This window comes from Rhinopithecus bieti, unplaced genomic scaffold, assembly GCF_001698545.2.
Source record: "Rhinopithecus bieti isolate Rb0 unplaced genomic scaffold, ASM169854v2 scaffold_82990, whole genome shotgun sequence".
NCBI lineage: Eukaryota > Metazoa > Chordata > Mammalia > Primates > Cercopithecidae > Rhinopithecus > Rhinopithecus bieti.
The window spans coordinates 221777-232546 of NW_016830404.1; positions in this window are offsets into that span (position 1 = coordinate 221777).

The window sequence follows — 10770 nt, forward strand, 5'->3', positions numbered from 1 at the left end:
AGCCTCCCTAGTAGCTGGGACTACAGGCGCCCGCCACCTCGCCCGGCTAGTTTTTTGTATTTTTTAGTAGAGACGGGGTTTCACTGTTTTAGCCAGGATGGTCTCGATCTCCTGACCTTGTGATCCACCCGTCTCGGCCTCCCAAAGTGCTGGGATTACAGGCTTGAGCCACCGCGCCCGGGCTTTTCTTCTCACTTTTAAGTTCAGGGGGTACATGTGCAGGTTTGTTACATGAGTAAATTACATGTCACTCAAACCTAAGCTTTTTATTATAATTAGCTTTCTCTGAGATGAATAACCTGAGTGATGTAATGGATTAATAAGAATTTCCAAACTATTCAAAACATTAATAATTAGACATATGTCACGGGCTTCTGATCTCCAAAATGTTAGGCTATCTTTAGTCTCAGTCTTGTTCTAACAGTACACTAGTTCAGCTATTAAAAGACAAGGAGAGGAAAAGAGTAAAAGTTGGTCATGGATGGACAATGGGTTTGTGTAACAAGGCTATACCCCTATCCTGGGAGTTGGTGAGTAAGAGTGCTTTATTTATCTGTTTTTTTCTAGTTCCTAAGCACTTAATGGTCACTCTCTAAAAAAATATGTTTGTTCATCGCCTATTTGGAGTCGTGGCTAAGTTCTTTAAAAATTTTGCCTCTGTGCATGGCATTTTAAAACTTTTCCAATTTTTTTTTTGCTTTGTTTTCCTTTTATTGAGATATAATTCACATACCATAAAATTTACCCATTTAAAGTACACAATTCAGTGTATTTTAAAATTACATCCACAGAGTTGTGCAAGTATCACTACAATTTAAAACATTTTTATCACCTGAAAGAGACCCCATACTCATTAGTAGTCACTCCTACCAGTCATCCTCCAACCCCTGGCAACCACTAATCTACTTTTTGTCCCTACAAGGTTTACTTGTTCTGGACATTTCATATAAATGCAGTCATACAATATATGGTCTTTTGTGTCCAGTTTATTTGACATAGCGTATTTCCAAAGTTCATGTTGTAGTATGTATCAGTACTTCATTCCTTTTTATGGCTAAATGATAATCCATTATATAGATACACCATATTTTATCTTCTCATAAGTTGATGGACATTTGGGTTATTTCCACTTTTTGGCTACTGTGAATAATGTTGCTGTGAACACTCACATTCAAGTTTTTGTGTGGACATGTTTTTAGTTCTCTTGGGCATGTACGTAGAAGTGAAATGACTGGTTCATATGGTAACTCCATGTTCAACCTTTTGAAGAATTGCCAGACTGATTTCCACAGCAGCTGCACCACTTTATATTATCACCAGCAGTGTATGAGGGTCCCAGTTTCTCAATATTCTTGACAACACTTGTTATTATCTGCCTCTTTGATTATCGCCGTCCTAGCAAGTGTGTAGTATCTCATTGTGGTTTTCATTTGAATTTCCCTGATGTCTAATGATGTTGAGAATTATTTGATGTGGTTACTGGCCATTTTTGTATCTTCTTCAAAGAAATAATCTTTTTTTAAGTCCTTAGACCATTTGCTTTTTTGAGACAGGGTCTTGCTTTGTTGCCCAGGCTGGGGTGCAGTGGTGCGATCTCAGCTCACTGCAACCTCCCCATCCCGGGCTCAAGCGATCCTCCCTTTTCAGCTTCCCAAGTAGCTGGGAGTACAGATGCACACCACCATGCCTGGCTAATTTCTGTATTTTTTGTAGAATTGGGGTTTCGCCATGTTTCCCAGGCTGGTCTCGAATTCCTGGCCTCAAGCAATCCACCCACCTTGGCCTCCCAAAGTGCTGGGATTACAGGCATAAGTCACCGTTCCTGGCCCCTTAGCCCATTTTAAAATCAGGTTGCTTTATTATTATTACTATTATTGTTGAGTTGCAGGGTTCTTTATTCTAGATGCAAGTATATGATTTAAATATATTTCTCCTGTTCTGTGTGTTGCCTTTTCACTTTCATGATGCTATTCTTTGAAGCACTCAAGTTTTTTAAAATTTTGATGCAGTCCAATTTTTATCTATATTTTCTTTTGTTGCCTGTGCTTTGGCATTGTATCTAAGAAGACCTTGCATAATCCAATTTCACATAAATTTACACCTATGTTTTCTCTTAAGAGGTTTATAATTTTAACTCTTACTTTTAGGTCTTTGGTCCATTTGGAGCTAATTTTGTATATGGTGTGAAGTAGGGATTCAGATTCATTCTTTTGCATGTGGATAACCAGTTTTCCTTGCACCATTTGTTGAAAAGAATATCTTTCCCCCATCAAATTGCCTTGGCACCCTTATAAAAAATCAATTGACCAAAAATGTGTGGGTTTATTCTGGACTCTTAGTTCTATTCTATTGACCTCTTATATCTGTCCTTATGCTAGTGCTACAAAGTCTTAATTACTATAGCTTTGTAGTAAGATTTTGAAATTGGGAAGTGTGAGTCCTCCAACTTTATTCTTTTTCAAGATTGTTTTGTATATTCTAGGCCCCTAGCATTTCCATTTTTATTTTATTTTATCTTATTTTTTTGAGACGGAGTCTCACTCTGTCCCCCAGACTAGAGTGCGGTTGCACAATCTCGGGTCACTGCAACCTCCACCTCCTGGGTTCAAGTGATTCTCCTGCCTCAGCCTCCTGAGTAGCTGGGATTACAGGCACACGCCACCATGCCTGGTTAATTTTTGTATTTTTGGTAGAGGTGGGGTTTCACCATGTTGGCCAGGCTGGTCTCGAACTCTTGACCTCAAGTGATCCACCCTCCTCAGCCTCTCAAAGTACTAGGATTACAGGCATGAGCCACGCGCCCAGGCCAATATTAATTTTAGCATCAGCTAGTAAATAGCTATTTTTAAAAAGGCAGCTGGGATTTTGGCAGGATTTGCTGTGAATCTGTAATTCAATGTGGAAAGTATTGCCATTCCAATAATAATAAGTGTTCCAGCCTGTGAACACAGGATGTTTTTCTATTTATTTAGATCATCTTTAATTTCTTTCAACAATGTTCTACAGTTTTCAGTATGTAAGTCTTATACTTCTTTTGTTTATTCCTTATGCCCACAAGGAAATTTATTCCTTAGTATTTTATCCTTTTTAATGCTATTGTAAATGGATTTGTTTTCTATTTATTTATTTATTTATTTTGTGAGAGAGTTTTGCTCTTGTTGCCCAAGCTGGAGTGCAGTGGTGCGATCTTGGCTCACTGCACCCTCTGCCTCCCAGGTTCAAGCGATTCTCCTGCCTCAGCCTCCCAAGTAGCTGGTATTACAGGCGCATGGCACCACGCCCGGCTAATATTTTTGTATTTTTAGTAGAAATGGGGTTTCACCATGTTAGCCAGTCTGGTCTCAAACTCTTGACCTCACGTGATCCAGCTGCCTTGGCCTCCCAAAGTGCTGGGATTACGAGCGTGAGCCACTGCGACCGGCCTGATTTGTTTTCTTAATTTTATTTTTGGATTGTTCATTGCTAGTTTGTAGACATACAAATGGTCTTTGTATATTGATCTGATATCCCAAAATCTTGCTGAATTTCTGTATTAGCTTTAATCGTTTTTTTGGTGACTTCTTTAGGTTTTTCTATACATAAGATCATATCATCTGCAGATATAGTTTTACTTCTTTTTAAGTCTTGATGTCTTTTATTTTATTTTGTTACCTAGAACCTAGCTAGAACTTCCTGTATAATATTTAATAGCAGAATTGCAGAGAGCCTTGTCTTGTTCCTGATCTTTGGGAGAAAGCTTTCAGTCTTTCACCTTTCAGTATGGTGTTGCCTGTGGGTTTTCATGGATGCTTTTATCTGGTTCAGGAAGTTTCCTCCAACATGATTCACATCTATTTTCTGATTCAGTTCTCCTTATATATGTCATATAGGAATCAATTCTTCATGTGATCCCGTATCACATATAAGGAAATGGATGCATAAATGGTTAAGAAATACACTCAAAATACACAGGAAATTAGAGATGGGGTCACGGTGTCCTGATTTATAGTCTATTGTTTTCAACTCTACTTTTTCCTTTGGTCTTCTGCTTCAACTTCTCGCAACTTTCTAGAGACTAAAATGGGTTCATCTTTTCCACTTTTTCATTTAAAAGGTAACCTCCATATGGGTAGCGTCTGGATCTGATTTTTTCACCTCTGTTTTCCCAGAACCTAGCACAGGATAAGTGCTTGAGCAATCTCAAGGAAATAAAGCCAGTTTAGATAAACAGCACCTCTGGAACCTTTATTATGTGCAAGGTATTGTGGGCAAATATCCCAGAACTCAGAGAGATTGTGGTTGAGGGAGATAACAAATAGTCACATTAAAAAGATATTATGGGCCAGGCACGGTGGCTCATGCCTGTAATCCCAGCACTTTGGGAGGCCAAGGCAGGTAGATCACCTAAGGTCAAGAGTTCGAGACCAGCTTGGCCAACTTGGTGAAACCCCATCTCCACTAAAAATACAAAAAGTTAGCCGAGCGTGGTGGCACGCCTGTAATTCCAGCTACTGGGGTGGGGGTTGGGCGGGGGAAGGGCTGAGACAGGAGAATCGCTTGAACCCAGGAGGCAGAGGTTGCAGTGAGCCAAGATCGCACAACTGCACTCCAGCCTGGGCAACAGAGCGAGACTCAGTCTCAAAGTATTATGAAGAAGTCTGATAATAGCAAATCAGTGGTAGTTACAAGTGCTTGAAAAGGCAGAGTCTTTCTAGATGTAGACTGAAAAAGGCTTCATAGAGGAAACGCCATGAATAGAGCCTTGAAGGATGGGTAGGAACTAGCGTGTCTGTGTTGGGGAAGTACTTTAGGCCAAGTTTTAACAGGAAGTTTAAAAGTTAACTTCTTCATTTTATCGTTATATGAATTCCAACAATTAAAACCAATCCATAGTACACAGAATGTGCAAAGCAAGAATAATAAAGTGCATATAAAATCAGGTAACATTCTCTATATGGTTTTTCTCAGACTCTCTCATCCTGTTTTGGTCTTAGACACAAGCCAAGTTAAATCAGCTTTTTCTTTTTGTCTAGAAAACTCTTGCTCAATTTTCTTCATCCTCCTGATAGAAAACTTTTACAGCCAACCTCAGTCCATTTCTGATCGACAAGTCTCATTCTTTATATACCACAGTGTTTTGTAATAGTCACTGCTTTAGTAGCTCTCCTAGGATTGAGTCTTACAGGCTCTAGACTTCTCATCCTGCATGCTCACTGCATGTGCCTTTCATAGAAGATCAGTGAAAACTATCATATGAGCAGGTAAAGGCTGCAGTGTGGAAATTGCAGACCATTCATTCATCCATCACACATTTGTTGAGCACCCACTGTGAACCAGGTATATGAACCATCAAGGCAATATTTCACAGGCAGATATGCAGATGGGATGTTATCATCTAAAAGATAATTCAAAAGTAGTCTTCTTCTGTCAATAACTAATCTTCCAAATTCTGTATTCTTGAAGAGAGACATCTTATGTCTCTGATGATGTGAGTAATAGTTCCTAGTACTGATATATTGGAACAATTAATATACTGATTGAGAAGCCAAAGCTTAGCCAATATATATGTGGAGTTATGTTCAATGCAAAGCTGACCAGCTCCTATAGTACTCGTGCAGTGGATTATTTCAGAATTCTTCTGTGGTGTAGTCAGGATTTGAGATACCTCCAGAGCCACTATGATATCATGTAATAGTACTATGTCCTCCCTCCCAATCCCAAACTAAATCTAGACACAATACACATGCAGTGAAAGAGGATTAGAAAAAAAGGTGGAGTTGACAAAATTATCCCTATCAGAACACGGAAAATGAAAATGAAGCTGGGCATGGTGGCTTACTCCTGTAATTCCAGCACTGTGGGAGGTCAAGGTGGGAGGATCATTTGAGCCCAGGAGTTTGAGACCAGCCTGGGCAACATGGCAAAACCCCATCTCTACTAAAAATACAAAAAGTCAGCCAGGCATGGTGGCATGCACCTGTAGTCCCAGCTACTCAGGAGGCTGAAGTGGGAAGGTAACTTAAGCCTGGGAGGCAGAGGTTGCAGTGAGCCAAGATTGTGCCACTGTATTCCAGCGTGGGCAACAGAGTAAGACCCTTTCTCAAAAAAATAATAAAGAAAATGAAAGACTTCCAGAAGAAAGCATTGCTGCAGTTTGTTCCATAGCAACTCCCAAGTAGTCAGAGCCAGCTGAATACAGTTTAGGTCACATGTAAGAGAATTTGAAAAAATTGTACCCACATTATTTGTACAAACTTGTGGAGTGCATGTGAAATTTTATTACATGTATGTAATGCGTAGTGATCAAGGCAGGGTATTTAAGGCGTCCATCTCCCAAGTACATTTTTGTTTAACTATAGTCACCCTATTCTGCTATCAAACATTGAGTTTATTCCATCTATCTGACTGTACCCTTTAACACACTTCTCTACATCCTCCTTTCTGAAGAGAAATTTTCATGGAAATGATTTTGGATATTTACACAGTATGTTTTATTTTTTTAAACAAAGTAACCCCTCTACCACCACCACCACCTCTTCCTTCGTCGTAGAAACAAAACTCAGAATTGAAGTTTTAGCCCTAGAATATCTTCAGGAGGGGAAATTCCAGCTCTCCCCATTGATTTAACCATCTTTTGATTTTCTCATTTTATTAGAACTGCCACTACCATGATGGCCTCCAGGCTTATTTCATTATAGCTCTGTGACTCTAGATGAGGCTATTGGGTTGGGGGGATGCTGCTGGGGGAGGGGGGTAGTTGGGGTACCCATACCTACCTGGATGTTTTGGCTACTCTCCCTCTAATGATTATTCTCAACTTGAAAGTTTTGGCATCCCTACTGTACAGCACATTTGTTAAGTACACAAATTCTGAAGCAGGTTGACTCGGTCAGAATCCCAGTTTTGTCATTTACCAAGCTGTGGGACCTTGGTCACATTACTTAACCCCTCTAGGTCTTCATTTCCTCACCTGTAAAATGCAGGTATGAATTGTCCCTACCTTCTAACATTGTGAGGATTCAATGAAGCCAAGTATATAAAGCATAGAGAATGATGCCTGGACTGGGCGTGGTGGTGTGTGCCTTTAACCCTAGCACTCCGGAAGGCTGAGGTGGAAGGATCACTTGAGCCCAGGAGTTTGAGGCTGCAGTGAGCTAGCGTGCCACTGCACTTCAGCCTGGGTGACAAAAGCGAGACTTTGTCACTAAAAATATAAAAATAATTTTTTAAAAAAAGGAATGGTGTCTGGAACGTCTACATAATTGTTACATCTATATATGTGTTATTTATAAGTGTAATCTTTACCCCACAGCATAGGAGAATTTTACCAGCCATGATACCCTCTGTGTCTCTGGGCCCATCCCTCCACCCAGGTAGGGGTAATGGATGGGTCAAGGTCAGGCAATTTTTGCCATTTGATATTTTACAGGTCACCTCTGGCCTCCGTAGATCTCACCATATGGTGAAGATCTGTGCGCCCATGAAGGGACATTGTTTTCTGTGTGGTGATATAAGTACCGACAAATATACACAGATGCTGGCTGTTAGCGACTAGTACTGCCATACTGGTGCATCTTGGCTGAATATCAGCCCTGCTCCTGTGTCTGTTTTTTTGTTTGTTTGTTTTGTTTTGATATGGAGTCTCGCTCTGTCGCCCAGGCTGGAGTGCAGTGGCGTGATCTCCGTTCACTGCAACCTCCACCTGCCAGGTTGAAGTGATTCTCGTGTCTCAGTCTCCCAAGTAGTTGGGACTACAGGCATGCACCACCACGCCCAGCTAATTTTTGTATTTTTAGTAGAGATGGAGTTTCACCGTGTCAGCCAGGCTGGTCTCGAACTCCTGATATCAAGTGATTCACTCACCTCAAGCCTCCCAAAGTGCTGGGATTACAGGTGTGAGCCACCGCATCCGGCCCTGTGTCTGTCTTCAAAGCCAGTGGCTTATCTTTATGGCTTTCATATGCATCTGAGGATTAATGAAAATTCCCATGTGCCACCTAACTATAGGAATTCTCTGCTTACTGGCACTTCCTTTGGCTTTGTTACACTACCAGAACTACACAGAAAGTGGTTCTTGATTTGAAATTCAACTAGTGGTACTTGTTCAGTATTCCCTCCATAGAGAGCCTCTCATACACAGCCTCCTACAGTTGAGTTTAATTTATTCCCCTCATTTGGATTTCCCTGTCACCGTTCACAGATTGCTACTTTATGGCTCTCAAGTAGATCAGAAAGGTTTTTGGAGTTCCCCTTCCCCACCTCCTACCCATTTCTCTGTAACTACAGACACCCTTTAAGGGAAACTTGGCCCAACCAATCTTATTTGAAGACATTTCATTCTCACTTTAGGTAATGGGGCTTGGAGTTGAGGTCTACCTTTTCGTTGCTTTCTAGTAAAGCACCAACCACTATCTCACAGCACTCTCCTAGGCCCTGTCCTCCCTGGCAACTTAGTTGCTTTATCTCTCCAGGAGCACCCTCACATTCCTATGCTGTGCACACTCAAGACAATTTCCCAGTGTCCACTTCCTGGCTGAATCAGTTTCCACAACCATGACTGTAACTCCAGCTCATCTCACCAAAGGGCATTTTAGCAAGTCACTGCAGATGCTGCAACTCAGAAAGACACGTTTAGTTAGGATCTGATGAGTCTTCTCCATTAGATAAATGTTGTGAGGTGGAACTTACTGTAATTTCCTTCCCTCCACCCAAAATCTAAAATTTTTCTCTGAGTTGGCTCCCTCTCTACCTTCAGTCTCTCTTCCTGGAAGATTTACCTCAGCAAGGATGTCTTCCTTCAGATGAATATGAGTAAGTTAGTTTCTGCCCCTGTTCTGCTTCTTCCTCCTCCTACTCTGATGTTGGCACATCCTTAGGAAGTCAGCTACTCCACCCCCTCTACCAAGATGTGGCCCAGTGAGGGCAGGGATCTTTCACTTCCCCTTTCTGGGAGGCCAACTGGCCAAGACTGAACTACCTAGACTCCCCACCCTTACCACTGTCATTCTACTGACTGACCCCACATGCTCACTTTTTTGGTTGTTTGCTCCGTTATCCCTGAGATCTTAGAGGAGGGGTTCTTAACTGGGGTGATTTTACCCCTAGGGAACATTTAGCAATGCCTGGAGACATTTTTGGTTGTCACAACTGGGTTAAAGAGGTTGCCACTGACACCTGGTGGGTAGAGGCCAGGGATGCTTTTAAACATCATACTATGCACAGCTAGCCTCCTACAACAAAAACTCACCTGGCCTCTGCTATCAGTAGTGCAGATGTTGAAAAACAATGGCTTAGAAGGAACACCTGCCTCACTGGAATGTGTGATGGCTACTCCACCAGTTGGTTTGTCCTCAAGGAGCTTTTGCTGGTCAACCCACCAATAAATCCACTGGGAGATCTCTCCAACTAATAGCTGTTTGTACCCTCATTTACAACTGTCTGGCCCCTCACATGTTTGCATGCCACAAATAGTGGTGGTCTGCTCAACCTTCATTCCTAACTCTGCACTTCATCTGCAGGTTGGCCATACTCAAGAACCTGAAGGTGCTCAAGGTCTGCTTCATGATCTCTGTGGCTATCCCTTTCACTTTCTGGTGAAGTAAAGGCTTTTTCATTACTAGAAACCATCCAAGTTAACTAGGCCAAACAATTACAATTTGATTGCTACTACCACCTATGAAGCAGTATAGTTTATTTAATAAGACAAAACCTAAGACCTCTAAGTTATTAGCCCTGAAGGAGAAGCAGTAAGTCAGGAGGACTTGTCTACTGAAGGACAAAAACATAAACTCCCAAATCAATGGAGAGACGTATTTTGTTAGAATTATAAATATGTGACTTCTCTCCCAATATCTGTCAATTCAATGCCACCCTAGTCAAAATCCCAGAAGCATTATTATTATTATTTTTTTTTTTTTTTTTTTGAGATGGAGTTTTGCTCTGTTGCTCAGGCTGGAGTGCAGTGGCACAATCTTGGCTCACTGCAACCTCTGACTCCTGGTTTCAAGCGATTCTCCTGCCTCAGTCTCCCCAGTGACTGGGATTACAGGTGCATGCCAACACATTCGGCTAATTTTGTATTTTAGTAGAGACAGTGTTTCACCATGTTGGCCAGGCTGGTCTTGAACTCCTGACCTTGTGATTCGCCTGCCTTGGCCTCCCAAAGTGCTGGGATTACAGGCATGAGCCACTGCACCCGGCCAGGAATTTTTTTTAACTTGGTAAAATGATTATAAAATTTATCAGGAGCACCTGTAGTCCCAGCTACTCAGGAGGCCAAGGTGGAAGGATTGCTGGGGGCCAGGAGTTCAAGACTAGCCTGGGCAACATAGCAAGTCTCTGTCTCAAAAAAAAAATTAAAATAAAAAATAAAATTTATCAGAAGGAATCAAGATGTAAAAATAGCTAAGAAAATACCAAAGAAGAGGAATAAGGAGCAGAAGCTTGCCCTGGCAGACATTAAAATGAATAATGTAGCTAATTAAAATTGAACATTTTACCCATAAAATTAAAACTAAAATAAATTGGACATTTACTAATACAGAAATAGGCAGAAGGATGTAATAGGACACAGAATCTGTATGTATATAAAAATGTACATGATAAAGGTATTTCGGCCAGGCGCAGTGGCTCACACCCGTAATCCCAGCACTTTGGGAGGCTGAGATGGGTGGATCACCTGAGGTCAGGAGTTCAAAGCCAGCTAACATGGGGCAACCCCATCTCTACTAAAAATACTAAAAATTAGCTGGGCATGGTGGCACAAGCCTATAATCCCAGCTACTCAGGAGG